Genomic DNA, 20,631 nt, shown 5'->3' with positions numbered 1-20,631 from the left:
GATCGCTCTCTCAAGAGAGGGCGGACCGAAGCAGATGACTTTTTCCAGAAAAGAAAAGTATCCTTTCCAAAATTTCATGTCATTCACAGTAAAGCAGAAGAAACACAAGCAAGGATAATACCCCCATTCCAAGTCTCAAAACGCTTGACGGATGCCTTAGGCCTTGGCTACAAGGTGTCAAAAATGGCCAGTGGCGACTTACTTCTTGAACTGCGCGACAGCATACAACACTCAAAAGTTGCAACAATTGTATCCATTGGGGACATCCCTGTCTCTGTGACCCCACATCGGTCTCTGAATACTGTACGAGGCGTCATCTCTGAAATAGATTTTGTCCACCTTTCTGAAAAGGAAATGCTCGAAGGACTTACTGACCAAGAAGTTATAGATGTCCACCGGATCAAGATCCGGAAGGATGGCAAAGAAGTGGACACCAAACACCTGATCTTGACATTCAACATGAGCACATTACCCGAATCCATTGAAGTAGGCTACCTGAAAATAAATGTAAGACCGTATATTCCCAACCCACGCAGATGTTTCAACTGCCAGAGATTTGGCCACGGCTCCCAGAGTTGTCGCGGCCGCAAAACTTGCGCAAAATGCTCTTCGAAGGACCACCAATCCGAAGAATGTGTTGCTAACCTACGGTGTGCAAACTGTGATGGCGACCATGCTGCCTACTCCAGGGCTTGTCCGTCCTGGAAAAAAGAGAAAGAAATCATTACTCTCAAGACTACGCAAAACATTTCTTTCAAAGAAGCAAGAAGGCAATACTCTCAAACAAACAAATTCACCTTCACTGCAAAAACAAACTTCGCCGATGTGGTGCGTGGGCGCGGCGCACCACACCAGGCTTCGGCACCTGTCCAGACCACACGTAGTGAGCCTGTGGTGGGGCCATCCGCGCCGTCTGGTGGAGTAGCTCACGCTACTCCGCCTACCCCAAAGGAGGGGACGCAGACCCCCGGGTCGGCGGGCCCAAAGACCTCTTCCCACAGGTCGAGGTCAAATTCGAAAATCAATGTGCCTCCTGCACGGTCGTCCAGTGCCTCCGCAGAGGCGATGGACACGACCCCGGGCAGCCCCTCGCCGTCCACGTCGGATGGTCGGCGGAGCTCCCTGGATCGGTCAAAAAGAGACAGGCCCCGAGTCACGGGGCCATAAACAACTTGATCTAGTTTTTTCAATCAGTACAAACACAAAACTAAGATGGCTTTCATAATACAATGGAACTGTAGAGGAATGTTGAGGAACTACAGTGATATAACACACATTCTAGGGTCAGTGATGCCTCTAGCTCTATGTCTCCAGGAGACCAATCTTGGTCCACAACATTCAAATATCTTAAAACATTATAAAACTTTTAGACGTGATCGCGAACATGCAAATAGACTGTCGGGAGGCGTCGCAATCATCACCCAAAGCGGCGTCCCGGCTCAAGAAATCAAACTGAAAACGAAACTTGAGGCGGTTGCGGTTAGCGTCATCAGCTACAAAACCATAACAATATGTTCCGTATATCTTCCCCCACACATCACATTAACATGCCAAGATCTAGAAGGCCTGATCGATGAACTGCCGGAGCCATTTCTGGTAGTTGGCGATTTTAACGCTCACTCTCCGTTTTGGGGAAGCGAACGCTGTGACTCTAGAGGACAAACAATCGAAGATTTTATACTTTCTAATAATGTCTGTCTTTTAAATACGGGAAAAGCCACATATTGCTGTCCAAGCTCAGCAAAAATGAGCTCTCTCGATTTAGCTTTCGCATCACCATTACTTTTTAACGATTTTAAATGGGATGTTTTAAATGACCCCATGGGCAGCGATCACTTACCTACCATCATCAGGCTCTCATCGTCCACTCCAATCATCCCCACAAGGCCACGGCGCTGGAAAATTCAGCTCGCCAACTGGTCACTTTTTACAAAAAGTGCCACTCTGGAAAAGTAATTTTGTGACGACCTTAGCACAGATGAAATTAATGAGAAGTTTACTGAATGCATAATATCAGCCGCAACACTCGCTATACCACAAACAACAGGACTTGCACAAAAGAAACACAAAGTGTGGTGGACAAAAGAATGCACATTAGCAAAAAAACAACAAAAGAAAGCCTGGAGCGCTCTGCGTCGATATCCCACTGCAGAGAACCTACTCACCTTTAAGAAGGCAAAAGCCAGAGCACGGTATGTGCGAAGAAATGCAGAGAAAACCTCTTGGCAGAAATATGTCTCCTCAATAAATAGTTCAATAACATCAAAGAAAATGTGGGAAAAAGTGCGTAAATTTACTGGTGACCATACCCCTTTCACACTTCCTCTCTTGACAGCACCCGGGACACAAACATCTTTAGAAGAACAGGCCAACATACTGGGCGAGCATTTTGCTGAGATCTCAAGCTCATCCAACTACACAAACACATTTCAAAAACACAAAGCAATAGCTGAAAAACAAAACTTTCCATCTGGAGCAGGTGTTCATGAGGATTATAACCAGCCTCTCACACTAGAAGAATTAAATAAGGTACTATCTTCTGGCAAAAAGACAGCACCGGGACCAGACAACGTGCATTACACTATGCTTGCACATCTCTCCGAGGCTGCTGTAGAGGCACTGTTAAAATTCTTTAATAAAATCTGGATAACTGGAAATATACCTGACGAGTGGAAAAAAGCAGTCATAATACCTTTTCTCAAACCCGGAAAACCACCAACAAGTCCTAGCAGTTACAGACCAATAGCCCTCACCAGCTGCATTGCTAAATCTTTCGAAAGTGTAATAAACATTAGATTGACCTTCATACTTGAATCTCGGCAACTATTAGATACACACCAATGTGGGTTCAAAAAAGCATGCTCAACCACAGATCACCTTGTCCGTCTAGAAAACACCATCCGGGAGGCGTTCATCCACAAGCAGCACTGTATTGGGGTCTTCTTCGACTTGGAGAAGGCCTACGATACTACGTGGAAGTTCGGCATCCTCCGTGACCTAGCAGAGCTAGGTATCCGCGGCAGGATGTTGAACTGCTTGAACGACTTCCTGGCTAACCGCACATTCCGAGTCCGCCTAGGAGCAACTCTCTCCATGACTTTCACCCAAGAGAACGGCGTACCCCAGGGGTGCATTCTAAGCACGACACTCTTCATAGTAAAAATGAATTCCTTAGCTAAAGTAATACCCAAGTCCATAATGTATTCAGTCTATGTAGATGACCTACAAATAGCATGCACGTCCTCCAGCATATCAACCTGTGAGAGACAAATACAAATCACACTAAATAAACTAGGTGCTTGGGCAGACATAAATGGGTTTAAATTTTCTCCTCAAAAAACAGTAGCTGTTCTTTTTTCATTGCGACGAGGCCTACAGGTCGATCCCAATCTATACTTGAATCGCACTGCGCTACCAATTAAACTAGAACACAAATTTTTAGGCGTAACTTTCGACAAGAAACTCACATTTCTACCACATATTAACAACCTTAAAAAGAAAGCTTCTCAAGCCCTCAATATCTTAAAAGTTCTCTCACGGAAGCGGTGGGGGTCCGATAGAGCAAGCCTTTTACAAATATATCGCTCTCTGGTGCGCTCCAAGCTGGACTACGGGTGCATAGTATATGGTTCGGCAAGAGCATCCTACTTAAAAAGATTAGACCCCATTCATAATCTTGGTCTGCGCCTATCATCCGGAGCATACAGAACATCACCAGTAGTTAGCCTTTACGTTGAAACTAATGAAGCCGCTCTTGAGGATCGAAGAATCGCCCTTACATGCTCATATGTCTTAAAAATCCGTTCTCTTCCGAAACATCTCTGCCATCCAGTTGTAACCAAGTGCCCATATAAAAGATTATTCATCAACAAACCACATTCTATCAGACCATTATTGCTGCGCTTTGAAGATAAATGTGAAGAGCTAACAGTACTAGATGCCCTACCGAATATTGCACAAAGGAATGAATATTTACCACCATGGTACAGCCTGCCTTCAGTATGTGACCTCACAATGACACATTTAGATAAAAAGCAAACGCCAAATGAGTACATATTACAGGAATTCTTTGCACTACAAGAAAAGTATGACACTTACATTGAATTTTATACCGATGGCTCAAAAACAGAAAGTCACGTTGGAAGTGCAGTAATCCAAGGAAAAAACAAACAGATAATGCGACTACCAGAATTCGCATCGGTTTTTACTGCTGAGTGTTATGCCATCTTTGTAGCTGTGGAAAAAATAGTAAGAGAGAATATCAAAAATAGCATCATTTACACCGATTCCCTGAGTATGCTCAAAGCACTGCACTCCAGAAATGCTGCTGAACCCATAATAGGTAACATCATACATAACATTGTTAAAATCACAAAACAAAAACATAACATTAAATTCTGCTGGGTTCCTAGCCATGTTGGAATCGTAGGTAATGAAAAAGGAGATGTATGCGCTGCACAAGCCCGGAATGGCCAAATAAAACAAGTGAGCATACCGCACAGGGATTGCTTAAAGTTTATCAACAGTAAACTCAGAAATAAGTGGCAGGCCGCATGGCAAGATCACGTAAACAACAAATTACATTCTGTGAAACCAATTTTAGGGGAATGGCAATCATGTAGGCATCAAGAACGTTTTACCGAAGTTATTTTATGTCGGCTCCGCATTGGACACACCCACCTCACGCACAACTTTCTGCTAGCCAAACAAAACAAACCTCTCTGTGAAATGTGTGGTGCTGAACTCACAGTGAACCACATTTTAATTTCATGCATAAAACTAGAAGAACTAAGAAAGAAATATTTCACAACATTTTACAGGGAAAGCATCCCATTACACCCCATGCTACTCTTAGGTGATCGAGCACTGGTTGACATTTCATGTATTTTTAGGTTTCTCAAGGAAGCCAACGTTTTAAACAAACTCTAAGTATTTTTAGAAAGCTTCACCATTAACAAAAACTCTAACCTTGTGTTTGGCGCAGCATAGCCTCAGTTGCTTTTGCTCCATAAAAATCAATATAACTAACTAACTATACATACATACATACATACATACGTACATACATACATACATACATACATACATACATACATACATACATACATACATACATACATACATACATACATACATACATACATACATACACTTGCCCAGGCCAAGTGTATTCAATTCTGTGTGATACTGTAGCGTCCCTGAGGTACTTGCTGATGCTTGCTGGGGACGTGTAGAGCAACCCTGGCCCTAGCAATCAGGAAGTCCTGAACGAGATTCGCATGTTGGCTGCCGATATGAATAATTTAAATGATGACAAGGCTATAAATGAATCCCTGGAAGCCATTCATGCTAAGGTCGATACCTTGGCGCACCTCGAAGACAGAATTGCAGGCGTTGAGGACAAAATAGCGGCATTTGAAAACACCATTAGTCTACTTTCTCTCGAGGTTGATGACCTCGAAAATAGAAGCAGAAGGTCAAACTTACTTTTTTTCGGCGTTCCAGAAGCTGAGAACGGAAATGCTGACGACCTCGAATAAAAAACCACAGAAGAAATTATTCAAGGTACCCTTGGTGTCACGATCTCGGGAATCGAGAGAATGCACCGCCTAGGCACTAAAACCGAGAACAAAACACAACCTATTATTCTTAAGCTTCAAAGTTTCAGAGACAAGGCGAATATAATGAAGAACTGTTCCAAGCTTAAGAGTACCAAAGTATCTGTGGGCGAAGATTTTCCTTTGCGTGTACGGAACGTAAGAAAAAAACTTTGGGACAGCAGCAAGGTAAATCGAGATAATGGTGAAAAAGTTGCACTTCTGTTTGACAAGATCAAGATCAACGATCAGGTTTACATCTGGGATGAGGATAAAGAAGCTAGAGTAGCCGTGGGAAAAAAATCTGCCATCCGAAGGGGAAAAAACTGAATAACCATGAAACGCCTCCCGCCTTATTCATACCGAACTTAAACGCTAGAAGTGTTGTCAACAAAAGCACGGAACTTGAAGCACTCTTTCTCGAACATTCTCCTGATATTATAACAATCACCGAAACATGGCTGTACTCTGACATTTCAAGTAGCGATATCTTCCCTCCTGGTTATACTGTCCTGCGCAAAGAGAGATGCTCTCGTGGTGGTGGCGTAGCAATTTTGATCAGGGAAAGCATTTTCGTCACACCTATGGCGGAAATAGTTGGCGCCGAAGCACTTTGGTGCAAAATCATGACCGGAAAATCCTTCCTCTTTTTAGGAACAATATATCGACCCCCTAATGCTACCGACGACACCTTACAGGCGATAACAAAATATATGGAAAGCCACTTCACGCATAAAACAAAAATAATCCTTACGGGAGACTTTAACCTTGCTAGCATAGCTTGGGACAATGATAATGAAATTGAAATTGATAATGAAATGATAATTATAATGATAATGAAATTGCTGGTACCGCTCATGCAGATGCGCTGCTTGACTTAAGTTTTAATTTCGGCCTTAGACAGCTCATTCGGGAGCCAACACGTGTTACTGCAAAAAGCAGGAATGTACTGGACTTGGTGTTTGTGAGTGGTAATATCCCAGAGAGCAGTGTTTCATGAGAAGTTGTCGACGGGATATCGGACCACAGAGCGACTAAATGTTCATTACTGTTGGGCGCGCCACCGCCCACTGAAAAACAGAGTGCACGAATTTTGGACTGGGAAAACGCCTACGATTTCAGCGTTCTCGATCATCTGGAGGAATCTTATTCAACTTTTAGTTCTAACGCCAATAATTCTGCACTTTCAGTAGATAGATTATGGTCAACCTTTGAAAGAATCATCAAGCACTGCTTATCAAAATATATCCCCACAAAGATCAAGCCAGTACACAAGAAAAAATTGTGGATAACAAGAAAAATAATACATTTAAAACGGAAGTCTGCAAGACTTAGGAAACTGGGAAATAAAATGTCGCTACCTGGCTACATTGTTAAAATGCGCGAACTCTCCCATGTGCTAAAGTCAGCTGTAAAAAAGGCCAAAGATGAATACATGAATGTTACCTTAAGCAAATATATCAAAGAATCTCCGTCTAAGTTCTGGCGATACCTTAATTCCAAGCCGCGTCAAACCAGTAATCCACCGCCGACTGAAGCTATCGCTAAGGCTACAGCATTCAATGATTACTTTTTCTCGGTATTTACCCACGACAACGAAAAAAAACCGAACCTGAAATCTTTTCTGAGCAACTCACCAAAACTGGACGATTTAATCTTAACGGAATCGGACATTTTTTCCCTCATACTTGAAATAGATCCTAAAAAATCTAGTGGCCCTGATAACATACCAAATGCGTTTTTCAGGCGTTACGCAGAATGGATGTCAAAGTTCTTGCTACTAATTTTTGCAAAATCATTGCTAACAGGCGAAGTTCCGGAGAAATGGAAAATTGCTAAAGTTATTCCTGTACATAAATTAGGTGACCTCAACAATGCATCAAATTACCGACCAATCTCCCTTATTTGTACGGCCTGCAAAATCCTCGAACATCTAATTCTGAAGCACATTGTATCATTTGTTGAGGAAAATAACTTAATTGTTCCTGACCAGCATGGATTTAGAAAAGGTTTGTCTACGACCACTCAACTGATTGAGACAGTTCAGGACCTAGCGCTAACAATGGATAAAAATGGCCAGACCGATATATTTTTAGACCTGTCCTAAGCGTTCAATCGAGTTTCCCATCCTAAGCTCCTCCAGAAACTTATCCATTACCTCGGGGACAACATGATCACCAAATGGTTGAAAAGTTATCTTACAGGTAGACGCCAATATGTACATTACAAATAACATTCTTCGAACTGCGGCGATGTGTTGTCTGGCCTCCCACAGGGTGCCGTTCTAGCACCAATGCTATTTCTTCTTTTTATCAATGATCTGCACGATAGCACTGAGGTAACAATAAGAATGTTTGCAGACGACTGCATCATCTACAAAGAAATAACCTGCCGTGACGACCAGACAACTTTAAACAGTGCGCATGACAATATCACACCGTGGTGTCAAACATGGCAGATGGAAATTAACGTAGAAAAAACGGTTTGTATGACAGTTACGAATAAGAAAGTACCCATGAACTTCCCGTGTTATCTACAAGGACAGACGCTAAGGAACGTTCAAGAGTATAAATACCTAGGCATCATAATTTCATCAGACTTAAAATGGAACAAGCAGGTAATATATATCACTAATAAAGCAATGGCAGCTCTCTACTCGCTCAAGCGCTCGCTTAGATCTGCATCAGTCGATACTAAGCGCCTAGCATACACCTCACTTGTCCGCTCTATACTGGAGTATGGAATAATATGTTGGTTCCCCTTCCGCAAAGAGAACATAATAAAACTGGAGCGTGTTCAAATGAAAGCGGTTAGATTCATTTTTAACAAGTATCGCCGTCATGACTCACCTACAGAACTATTAAGGCAAGCCAACCTTCCAACCATACAAAGTCGAGCCATACTACTGCGCCTCAAGTTTCTTTTCCTTCTTTTTAATGGCTGCATGAAAATCGATACAAGTAAGTACTTACTGGAGTCAAATACACGTATTACCAGAATAAAACATGCTAAACATTTAACTGAATACAGATTTCACAACAACATATTCCGATACTCATTTTTTCCACAAGCGATCCGTGAGTGGAACAGCTTGGCTAGCGATGCTGTCAATTGCGCCTCTCTCGAAGCTTTCATCGCTTACGGTGTGTTAAAATAAGGTCATGGTGTTTCTGGGTGGCCACCCACTTTGTATACATTTGTTTTGCCCTCAGTCATGAGTGTGTTTCCAATGTTTGTTTGTTTGCACTGTTGAATAGTTTAGTTTAGTTTATGGGGTTTAACGTCCCAAAGCGACTAAGGCTATGAGAGACGCCGTAGTGGAGGGCTCCGGAAATTTCGACCACCTGGGGTTCTTGAACGTGCACTGACATCGCACAGTACACGGGCCTCTAGTATTTCTCCTCCAAAGAAATTCTAGCCGCCGCGGCCGGGATCGAACCCGCTTCTTTTGTGTCAGCAGCCGAGCACCATAACCGCTGAGCCACCGCGGCGGCCGCACTGTTGAATAAACTTCCCTTTTATTCATCGCTTACATATCAAGCAATGCTGTATAGTTTAGACCGGGACGCATGCGCGCTATATTGCTTCTTGATTTGGTTGTCTATATGTTTGTTTGATATTTGTCAAAAGATGATGCGTCTTATCATTTGGTTCTTGAATATGTACTCACTTTTCAGCTTTTTGTCTCTGTTTTCGTTTGCTAAATATTCTAACCTATCATTTACTCCTCTTTATGGCCATTTTTAGCTTTTGTATACGCGAAGATAGAATGCATATCTACTGCCTCATCAGTTCAAATTGCTTATGACCGTGCCTACTTGAAGTCGGTTGCTTTCTATGTGTAATGTGTCCCTTTCCTGCAACGGCCTCAAATGTGAGGCTAGCAGTATGTTCAAATAAATAAAAATAAACATATACATACATACATACATACATACATACATACATACATACATACATACATACATACATACATACATACATACATACATACATACATACATACATACATACATACATACATACATACATACATACATACATACATACATACATACATACATACATACATACATACATACATACATACATACATACATACATACATACATACATACATACATACATACATACATACATACATACACGATGCCATGATTGGTAAAATGTCCCCACTGGAGACAAACGCAGGGGTATAGACAGTGTATAGACGCATTGGGTTGGTGGGCACTCAGTCTGCAACCACAGCTAATTCCGCGCAAAAGGTCCATGGGCTTTTAACGTCCCAAAGCGACTCAGACTATGAGGGACGCCGTAGTGGAGGGCTCCGGAAATTTCGACCACCTGGGGTTCTTTAAAGCGCATGGGATTGAATTGCAAAACCCTGAGCGCATTCAGTTCGTTCTTCGGTGGTACAGAATGATGCGCCATTAAAAAAAATCAAAACTCGTCAAAAACGTCAATAAAAAAGCTAGGACTCGAACCCATGACCCTGAGATTAAGAGTCCAATGCACCACCGACTGAGCTAGCCGGGCAATTTTAAGGCGGAAGCCTTTAATCCCTCATCGTTGTAAGCAGGAGCTGTCGACATAAATGTCACGCTTTTCAGTTGGTCGAAACGGTCGTGACGTCACAGTGCGCGAATTTCTAACGGGGCCAATTGTACTTTGGCTACTAACCATGCAACCAATTAAAGGGATCGTATAGTGATGCTCCAAGTATGTTTGACTGAGTTTAGTTAATTGCTTACTTAACCAATTAGTCTAATTAACCTTTCTAGTCAGACCAGATAAATAAATAAATAAAACCGAGCAGGAAATCGGCCGAGCTTGGGAATCGAACCCCGGTCTCCGGAGTGCGAGTCGAGCACGCTACCACTCCGCCATGCCAGCTCGATGGCCGCAGCCTCTGCTACCAGTACCCCCAAGCCTGCATGCCCTGACAAGTCGGCGCACATGAAAGCAACGCGCTCAGCTGCGCAGCGTTCGCGGCAGCAGCCCCCGCTTCCTGCTGCGGACTACAAGGTCGTTTTTAGATCAAGAGGCGGGCTGCAGCTGGACCTGCTTCCACCCAGATTACTACGGGAAGCCATCCTCCAAGCGGCGTCCCAGCTTCACGAACCAGTGTGTACCCAAATCAGTGTACACCCGGTCAACAATACCTGCACCATAAGCACGCCCCTAAAAGGTGACGCGCTCGCTCTGGTTCGAATAACCACCATCACAATCCAGGGCAAGGTATTCGCCATCGCACCTTACATAGCACCGCCGGACGGAGCAGTACGCGGAGTCATCTCTAATGCGTACTGGAATGAGACCCCGACAGAGATCCTAGAAGACCTGATCACCGGCAACCCAGACGCCCTCATCGTGGACGCCCGCCGAATGGGCTCCACGCGTTCCATCCTAATAACCTTCCGGGCTGGACCTGTCCCACGCGCCGTTCTGTATGGAGGAGCCCTCCACAGATGTACACCGTACCGAGGGCATATAGACGCCTGCACGAACTGCCGCGTCCCAGGCCACCGGGCGGATGTGTGTCCAGCCAAGATCAAATAAGTGCCCCCGCTGCGGTCAGTCCCATCCCAAAGAAGAAGTGCCCTCATGCACCCCCAGCTGCATTCTCTGCGGAGGCCTTCATATGACCGGCACCGGGAACTGCAAGGCACGGGGCCGCAGACTAGCGTCCACGAGGAACGCTCTCCCTCCTCCGGATACATCGGGGCTTTCCCGCTGCGATCAACCAAGAACAGCCAGCGGACGCAGCTCGACGGCTTGCCGGTCGCCTTCCACAACCCGGCAGCATAGCAGCAAGAACGCCTCGCATCTCACCTGGGCATACCGCGTTTCCGGCAAAACCACCCGTCAACCCCCACCACCCCAGTCCTCCCGGGCAGATCCGAGAGACCAGGAACTCAAGGCCTTGCGTGACGAGGTAAGCCGCCTTTCCTCCCTTCTAATCACCCCCTCCCCCTCCATGCCCCCTCAACCTGCACCCCCTGTCATTAACCCGACTTCATCATCCACAGACACATCGAGTACCCCTCCCGCAAAGAAGCAGCGCACCTCAGACGCCACACCCCCTCCCGTACCCTCAGAAGTAGACGCTAAATTAGTAGCCCTAGAAGCCAAATTTGACAACAAACTCAAAGAGCTAGACGCCCGCCTCGAGGCCAAATTCAATCACCTTGCCGCCACCCTCACCGAAAAACTTGAGCAGCGCATGGACGCTATGCTTACCAAGATGATGGAACTCTTGGAAAACAATCTTACCCATCGCTTCACCCAGCTTCAAACACCCTCCACTACCCCCATCCTACCTCCGCAAGCACAAGCCACCTTTCCTGAACAACACATACCAATTGACACACGTCTTACTACCATCCTCAATCCCCCCAACATCCAATATGGCGGGGGGGGGGGAACACTAATTATCTCCCCATTTTAACCTGGAACTGCCGCGGCTTCCGGGCAAAGCGCGCGCCTCTGCAGCTTCTTCTTCCCACCATCACACCCATGCCCCACATACTACTTCTACAGGAGACTGCACACCGGGCAACCCTCCCCAGCTACACATCTACACATTCAGATACCACTGACACACCCAGGGCGTCCACACTCGTCCACCGCAGCCTCACCTACAAAACTCATCACATCACGTCTGAGACGCCCTGCGTGATCACTGAACTTATACATCACACACATTCACTTCCTTCTATATTTATAGCAAACATATACCACCCCCCCTCCCAGCCGATGGCCTCGCTAGAATCACTTCTGCGAGACCTCCATCATCTAGCAGGGAAACATCCCCTGCTCATCGGCGGGGACTTCAACAGTCAGCATACTGACTGGGGATACACAACCACGACACATCGAGGTCGCAGGCTGTGGCTGCTCTTGCAGAACCTCCAACTCACTGTGCACAACACGTTTCAGACGCCTACGCGGATCGGCAACAGTGTCAGCATGGACACCAGTCCGGACCTGACGCTGAGCCGCTGCATCCACGGCGTTACCTGGAACAGAACACAACATACACTGGGCAGTGATCATTACATTATACAAATCACTGTGCCATACAAACCACCCCGTCACGCAAATACAACACACAAACTCATTAACTGGGATGCCTTTCGCGCTGTACGCACCGCCCTCCCAGACACTCCCATCGCGGACATCGACGCATGGGTGCAATCACTCACGCATGACGTTCACCAGAACACGCGACACATTGAAACTACAACCGAAACCCCTACACTCGACACACGCCTAGCCCACCTCTGGGAGGCTTATCACAGCCTCCTGGAACGCTGGAAAGGCAACAAACTTAACAGGGCACTTAAAAAGCGGCTGGCCGCGCTGCAGACACAAATTCAACAACACTCTCAGGAGCTCTGCCGGTCCAATTGGGGACAGATATGTGACGGAATCGCAGGAAACCTGTCCGGCAAACGCGCATGGCAACTCCTCCGATACCTCATTGACCCCACACACACCAAATCAGCGACAAAACACCACGTGACACGCCTCACACACGAACACATTGACGATCCTGGCACCCTCCTAGACACACTTCAAACCATGTGCACCTCTCCAGGTGGTGGTGGTGAAAAACATTTATGGCAAAATAAGTTCTTTACAGAAAGGTGATTGGGGTAGGACCTTATTGGCCCTTTCCCCTTACAATACTGGGTGGAGCCCCTATTCCGGTGCCCCATTGGCAAGCAGCGCCGCCCGCGTCCGTTGAACCAAAGCCTTTTGGCTCTTTAGGTCTTGACAGCCGAGCAGGGCCGCCTCCCAGTCCTCTCTGGTGGGGTTGGGGTTGGGGGGGATAGATGGGTTTGACTGACACGCCCAAACCATGTGGAATGTGTCAGCCACCTCCCCACAGAACTGGCACGCGCCATCAAATGATGTATTGAAATGTTTAAGCACCGCCGGGCACAGCACAGTGTTAGTAAGAATTTTGATAAGGAGGCGCTCGTCAGCGCGATCCAGACCCTTACAAGGGGCCGGGTAGCGCCGGTGCTCCTCCTTGTAGTAATCGGTGATTTGTTTGAATGTAAGGGCCAGATTGTCTGATTGGGTGTACCCTTCCACGGACAGGGAGATAGCCCGGGGAGAGAGTGCGCGGGCGGCCTGATCGGCCTGTTCGTTTCCCTGGAGTCCCTGGTGACCGGGGGCCCAAATCAGGTTGCGTGGAGTTGGATCTTCGCATCGACAGCTATATTCCAGTATGCGCCAGGCAAGCGGGGGAGCCCAGCCCAACTCGTAGTTCCGACAGGCCCCTCGCGAGTCGGTGATGATGTGTTTTGACTTGGGATTCGTGAGAGCCAGAGCAATGGCAATCTCCTCCGCGTGTGTTGCGTTGTAGGCTTTGAAAGTGAGCCCGTTTACTGTGTCTGTGTTGTGTACGACTGCGGCCGTGTACCACCCCCCGTGGTGTGGGCCGGCAACGTCTACGTAATACACGTGTTCTTGGTTACCATAGTATCGCGCCAACGCTTCCGCGCGCGCCTGGCGACGACCGCTATGGTCTTCTCTGGACATGTTGCGGGGAAGGGGTCGGACCCGGAGGGCGCGTCTCCAGGGTTCTGGCACTCTCTCCCTTTCCTCAATGTGGTAGTTACGTTTGATGTGTAGCCGGTCCAAGAGGCGGCGACCGGACGTGGTCTGTGCAAGACGCGTGTATTGGTTGACTAAGTGGGCTTCTCGAAGCTCCCGAAATGTGTTCACCACGCCCAAGGCCAGAAGCCTCTGGTTGGACGTGGTGACCGGGACGTGGTGACCTCTCCAGGCGCCCCCACACCTTTACCCCACTACACAGGACAAGCAAATCCCACACTCAACACCGACATCACGGAGACGGAAGTCAGAGCGGCCCTCCTGATTCTCCGTGCCAACTCCGCACCTGGTGCAGACCAAATCACAAACTCCATGTTCCGTAATCTGGACGACCGATCAATCACCCAGATTACAAATTACTTCAACCAGTGCTGGAGGGAGGGTAACCTCCCGCAGTCGTGGCGCCACGCGAAGGTAATATTCATACCCAAACACAACAAACCACTTACCATCCAAAACCTTCGCCCTATTTCGCTAACCTCATGCCTCGGGAAGCTCCTCGAGCATGTTGTGTTAGCGAGACTCACAAGTCACATGGCGGACAACAATCTTACCCGCATAGCATGGTGGGATTCCGCTCCCATCTATCCGCACAGGACGCCATGCTGCAACTCACACACGACCTTTTTGACCCGCTTCTTCCAGGTCACACCAAGGCAGTCTTAGCTTTGGATCTTTCTAAAGCTTTTGATCGCATTGAACATCAGGCGATCATGACTGCCCTATCCCCATTGAATGTGGGTGTGCGCACGTATGCCTACATTCAAGCATTCCTCACTGACCGCACAGCTGAGATACACTTCGGCCCTTTGTCTTCCTCCTCCTACACGCTTCAGAGTATCGGCACCCCTCAAGGGTCCGTCCTTTCCCCCTTTCTCTTTAACATTACCCTCATCCCCCTCGCCCGAAAATTGGCAACTATTCCCCACCTGAAGCACACTCTTTATGCCGACGATATCACCCTGTGGACCACCCACGGCAGAGACGGCGGCATAGAGAACACCTTACAGGAAGCAGCCACAGTCACCCAAAATTATGCACGGACCATCGGACTGTCTTGCTCCCCAGAGAAGGCCGAACTGCTCGTCATCCGTCCTAAGAACCACCGCTGTCCCCGCTCCCCCATTGTCATTGAACTGAATGGTGACCCGGTACCTGAGGTTGGCACCCTCCGTGTATTGGGCCTGCACATCCAGAACGATGGCAAAAACACCACCACCCTCAAGAAACTCAAGCAGGTTGTAGGCGCGATATCGCACCTCATCCGAAGGGTTTCGGGACATCACAGAGGCATGAAGGAGCGCGACCTATGTTGCCTCATTCATGCCTTTGTCCTCAGCCGTGTGCTGTACACTACCCCATACTTACAACTATCCAAACAAGACATAAATGCTTTGGATGCTTTGATTCGCAAGACATTCAAGGTAGCACTTCATCTTCCCCTCAACACACCCACAGACAGATTAGTAGGCCTGGGCCTCCACAACACGATCGGGGAACTGGTGGAGGCCCACCGACAGGCCCAATACATCAGGCTCACACAAACCTCCACAGGTCGGTATATCCTGGACTCCCTCGGAATCAGAATACCGGCCAACGACCCAACCCTCCTCGCCATCCCACGACCCCTTCACCAGGAGCTCCTCATCAGACCGCTCCCGAGGAATATGCACCCGTCCCACCATGAGCAGCGCCGCAGAGCCCGTGCGAAGGCACTCCATCGAGCGTACGGCCCCGAGCCGGACGCCGTATGGGTGGACGCTGCCTGCACGGGTCATGAAGCGACAGCAGCTGTGGTGGACTCCTCTTTATCCGCCCTTCTCACACTACCTCTCCCTCCAGACACCTCCCCAGAAGCTGCAGAGGAAGCCGCCATTACACTTGCTATCACCCGCACGGAAGCCCGGTACATTTTAAGTGATTCTAAAACTGCGATTCTAAATTTTGCTCGAGGCCGAGTCCATGTCCTAGACTCGCCCGATGCACCCCCGCCCCGCCAAGTGGAGCTGATATGGGTGCCCGCGCACTCCGGGAATCCCGGAAACGAGGCCGCCAACCTTTTAGCCCGAGGTTCTTTAAACCGGGCTTAGGTGCCCTCAGATCGGGGATTCACGAAGGAGCGCATGCACTCATTCAGCGAGCTGACGCAGGCCTCACGCCAGCTCTACCCCCCGCCCCACCCCTCCCTAGATAACAAACACGCAACGCTCTGGCGCAGACTACAGACACACTCTCTTCCCTCACCCCTTACCCTAGCCCTCTATCATCCCTCCTTCCCCACTCCAGCATGCGCCCTATGCCCAGAACCCTTCGCCTCTTCCCTCCACATCCTTTCCCTCTGCCCGGCGGACCCTCCCCCGCGGGACCTAGAGAACCTCAAGACCTGGGAGGACTGGGAGACCTTGCTGCGCTCGAAGGACCCGGCCGTGCAGACCGTCGCAACCGGCCGGGCTGCCAGTGTTATGGACCTTAGGAACATAAACACTTGAGTGCAGTGGGGTCGTGCGGGGACCCTGGGGCGTGCCCCGAATTCCTTGTACAATAAAGTTTTCTCTCTCTCTCTCTCTTCACTCTCACCTTCCTCCCTTCCCGTTACGGCGAGGTTTAGGTGTCCGCCGAGATATGAAAGACAGATACATTTCCTTTCCTCAAAAACCAATTTACCGACGAGCAAGGCGTATTTGTCCGCGTTTCAGATTGGTCCAAATTGTCGTGACGTCACAGCGCGCGAATTTTGACGGGTGTCCACCGAAATATGTGAGGCAGTTACTGCTCAACTTTCTTTCCTCAAATACAATTTTCGACTAGTGTCTACTGAGATATGTGAGACAGTTACTGCGTAATTTCCTTTCCTCAAATACAATTTTCATTTTCTTCATTACGGCCCCACTTTCTTCTTTCACTGACACTTCCTCCCTTCCTGTACGGTGCGACTCAGGTGTCCACCGAGATGACAGAGAATTACAGCCCCATTTCCTTTCCTCAAAAAGCGTTGCGTTCAAAGGTCAACGCATCGTGCCGAATGGGTGATGGCGTTCCTTGAACTCCGTGGCACGCTACAACACGCTGTCGCGTTCCACTCCTAAAGGCGAAGCTTAAGCGCCATTAATTGGCAGTTAATTAATGCACCAACAAAATGTACAGTGAACAATCGTGAAGCAGAATGCAGCACTCAGGCTTTCGCCTTTCACCACTTTAGCCGCTAAAGTTCCCCGTAGTTTTTTTTTACTTTATTGCATGGAAGAACTTCCGTAAAAAAGGGGAAAACTTCAATCAAACTGGTTCGCGTTTCAAGTTACCGGGCTGCTTAATACGAGCCCGCCATAGCCCTAACTCAACACTGCATCCCCACCACAACATCAAAATTCAGGGAGGCACACACATGCATCTAGGCACGGCAGCCAGCTTGGAGGTTCTTCGCGTGCAGCATATACACTCCTCACCAAAGCACACTGTTCACGAAACACAGATTTGGACGATCTTGGTGGCTAGGCATGTCTGTCCATTATACGGCTTTTCCAAAGACTGAATAGTCCCATCAATACAAACAGATCATAAGGCACAACAGAGTTTTTGCCAACAGGCAGAAATCTAATACTGTATGGTGTAATTTCAATGTCCTTCTTAAGAGTTCGTTGTAGTATGTCCAAAAAGAACATAGCATCACGGCACAGGATGAAGGAATGATCAATTGTCTCAGGCACGTTACACAGACGGCAATTCACATTCCAGGGTACAAACATCTCCTTATCATTAAAAAATGTCTTGACAGGCAGCGTCGCTGTGTGTAGTTTGAAAAAGAACGTTTAGCGGCTGCCTGAATGCACATCCGCCTAACACGCTTTAGAACACTGATGTCCAAAGACCCCAGATAAGGCTGCCGATACAATGGTGTAGGGAACAGACTCAGTGAGAGCCTGGGTCATCTGTTTTGTCGAGAGACTATAGAGGTAATCTAAAGAGAAGCGCACAGTGAGGAAATTGAAAGTGTCAGCAACCTCCTTAAGGAATCCCCATAAAGTCCCCTCACGAGCCTGCACAGTCGGTGCGAATAAGTAAGGCAAATGAAAACTAAACCGCCTAATGAGCACAGCTACAAGAAACGGGTGGTTCGGCGATTTGAAAAAGAAAAAAAAAACGGGAAACAAGTTGATGCACGAACAGGTGAACAAGGCCCACTCCACCACCCTCTAAGGGAAGGCACACGGTTAGGTGTACCAAAGTAAGTACGCTGAGTATGAGAGCGACAAGGAAAAGTGGCGGGCATGGGTTGCGTAAGGGTGACAGCGCATATTGTTGATGAGGAGAAGGCCGGTGGCGACAGGGCAGCCGGCATGCCACCTCCCCTATTCCCCTATGACGTTAACAGAGAGTTTCAGTATAGGGCCGGGGCGAATAGGGTGACCCTATCCGCACGCGCTTAGCGTTAGGGGAACAGGTTCACGTTTTCTGTCTATAGAATAGGGTCGCGGATGGTCGCTTTGCGTTGCTTGAAGGCAGCGCTATGACGGCGGGAAAGAGAAGCTTTCAGAACAAATAAGTGTAATATATATTCTGTATTTTTCATTGCGTAAATAAAACGACACGCAAACTGTTGCATGCTAATTTCTACTTATGAAATGCGAAAAATGATGCAAATATTTTATTCAAATGCGGACATGTTCAATCCGAACCAAGAGTATCCACATAGGAAGTTGCCGCCGCTAACAGCCGGTCGCCCCTCTGTGCGCTGACGACATCACCATCTGGGCTACGCAAGGGCGCCTGGGGGATATGGAGACCAGCCTGCAAACGGCCGCCAGCATAGTGGACCGCTATGCTCGAGACTGTGGTCTGCAATGCTCCCCGCAGAAATCGGAATCCGTGCATTTCCGTCCCTCGCGCACATGTTCGACCCAAATCAATCTCTCGTTGCAAAGCGGTCCCATTCGCGAATCCAAGGAAATCAGAGTCCTCGGACTTTTCATACACAACCAGCGACGCTGCGACACAACACTCGCCAAGCTCCGGCAGGTGGGGGACCAGGTGGGCCGCATGGTCCGCCGGGTTTCCAACAAGAGCGGTGGGTTACGATGCAAAGACGCCTGGCGGCTGGCGAACGCATTCGTGACCAGTCGAGTCTTGCATTCGACTCCCTATCTCCACCTGCGGAAACAGGAGGAGGATGCCCTCGAGGTCATCCTCTGCAAAATCATGAAACGAGCGCTGGACCTCCCGGTCTCTACCTCTACCAGCCGCCTTTTGGCACTGGGGATGGTTAACACTTTTAGGGAGCTTCGGGAGGTCCACCTCAACAACCAATACACTCGTCTCACAAAGACAGGGTCGGGTCGCCGCCTTTTAGCCCGACTTCACATCCAGCACACTCAATTCACACAGGAGAGATGCCGCCTTCCCGTACACTGGAGACGCGCCCTGCACGTGCGGCCTCTCCCCACCAATATGTCCAAAGAGGATCATAATGGCAGGCGCCTGGCGCGGGCGGAAGCCTTGGACCATTTTCGGAGCAAACCAGGAGTCTTCTACGTGGACGCGTCCGGCCCGGACCCCAGGGGATGGTACACGGCCGCGGTTGTCCACGAGGGTAAAACAGTAGACGCCCTTACTTTCAAAGCTCAGCCAGCAATTCACGCAGAAGAGGTTGCCATCGCTTAGGCAGCCTCTCACACCTCCTCCAAATACATAATCACCGACTCGCGAGGGGCTTGCCGTAACGTCACGCAAGGGTGGGTTACTCCCCTAGCTTATCGCATTTACCAAAATTGTAGCCGAGACTCGGATCCCGCGCACCGATCTCTCGTTTGGACTCCAGGTCACCAAGGCGTCCACGGAAATGAGGCAGCCGACGCCGCCGCCCGCGCGCTCTCTCTCCGGGCATTTCCCACGGGACCCGACGCCGACCAGGACACTGATTTCAATCCGATTTCTACTTTTAAAGAAATATGCGAGTATTACAAATCCACGCACCAAACTCTTCCCACCCCGTGCAAAGGGCTGGGGAAGGTCAACGAGCGGGTACTCCTGCGCCTGCTCACCAACACGATGTTGTGCCCGGCAACTCTGCAACATTTTGGTCCTCAATTTGACGGGCGGTGCTCACACTGTGGGGAGGTGTCTGACACTTACCACATGGTGTGGGCCTGCCAGCAGAACCCATCCCTACCCCCTATCCCAAACCCCACCTGAGAGGACTGGGAGGCGACCCTGTCCGGTTGCTGCACCCTCGAGGACCAAAGGGCCTTAACGCAGCGCGCCCGGGCTGCGGCAAACGCCAATGGGGTACCTGTCTAGGCATCCCACCTAGTGGTTGTAAGGGCGTGGCCCTTCAGGTCACGACCCCCAACACCTCTCCCTATGATTTAATAAACGTTTTCACCACCACCACCACCCCTCCGTGAGCGTGCCT

Source organism: Amblyomma mixtum, chromosome 1, assembly GCF_055824585.1.
Source record: "Amblyomma mixtum isolate Tamu chromosome 1, ASM5582458v1, whole genome shotgun sequence".
In the NCBI taxonomy this organism is placed as follows: Eukaryota; Metazoa; Arthropoda; class Arachnida; order Ixodida; family Ixodidae; genus Amblyomma; species Amblyomma mixtum.
Note: the sequence above shows the minus strand (reverse complement) of the source record.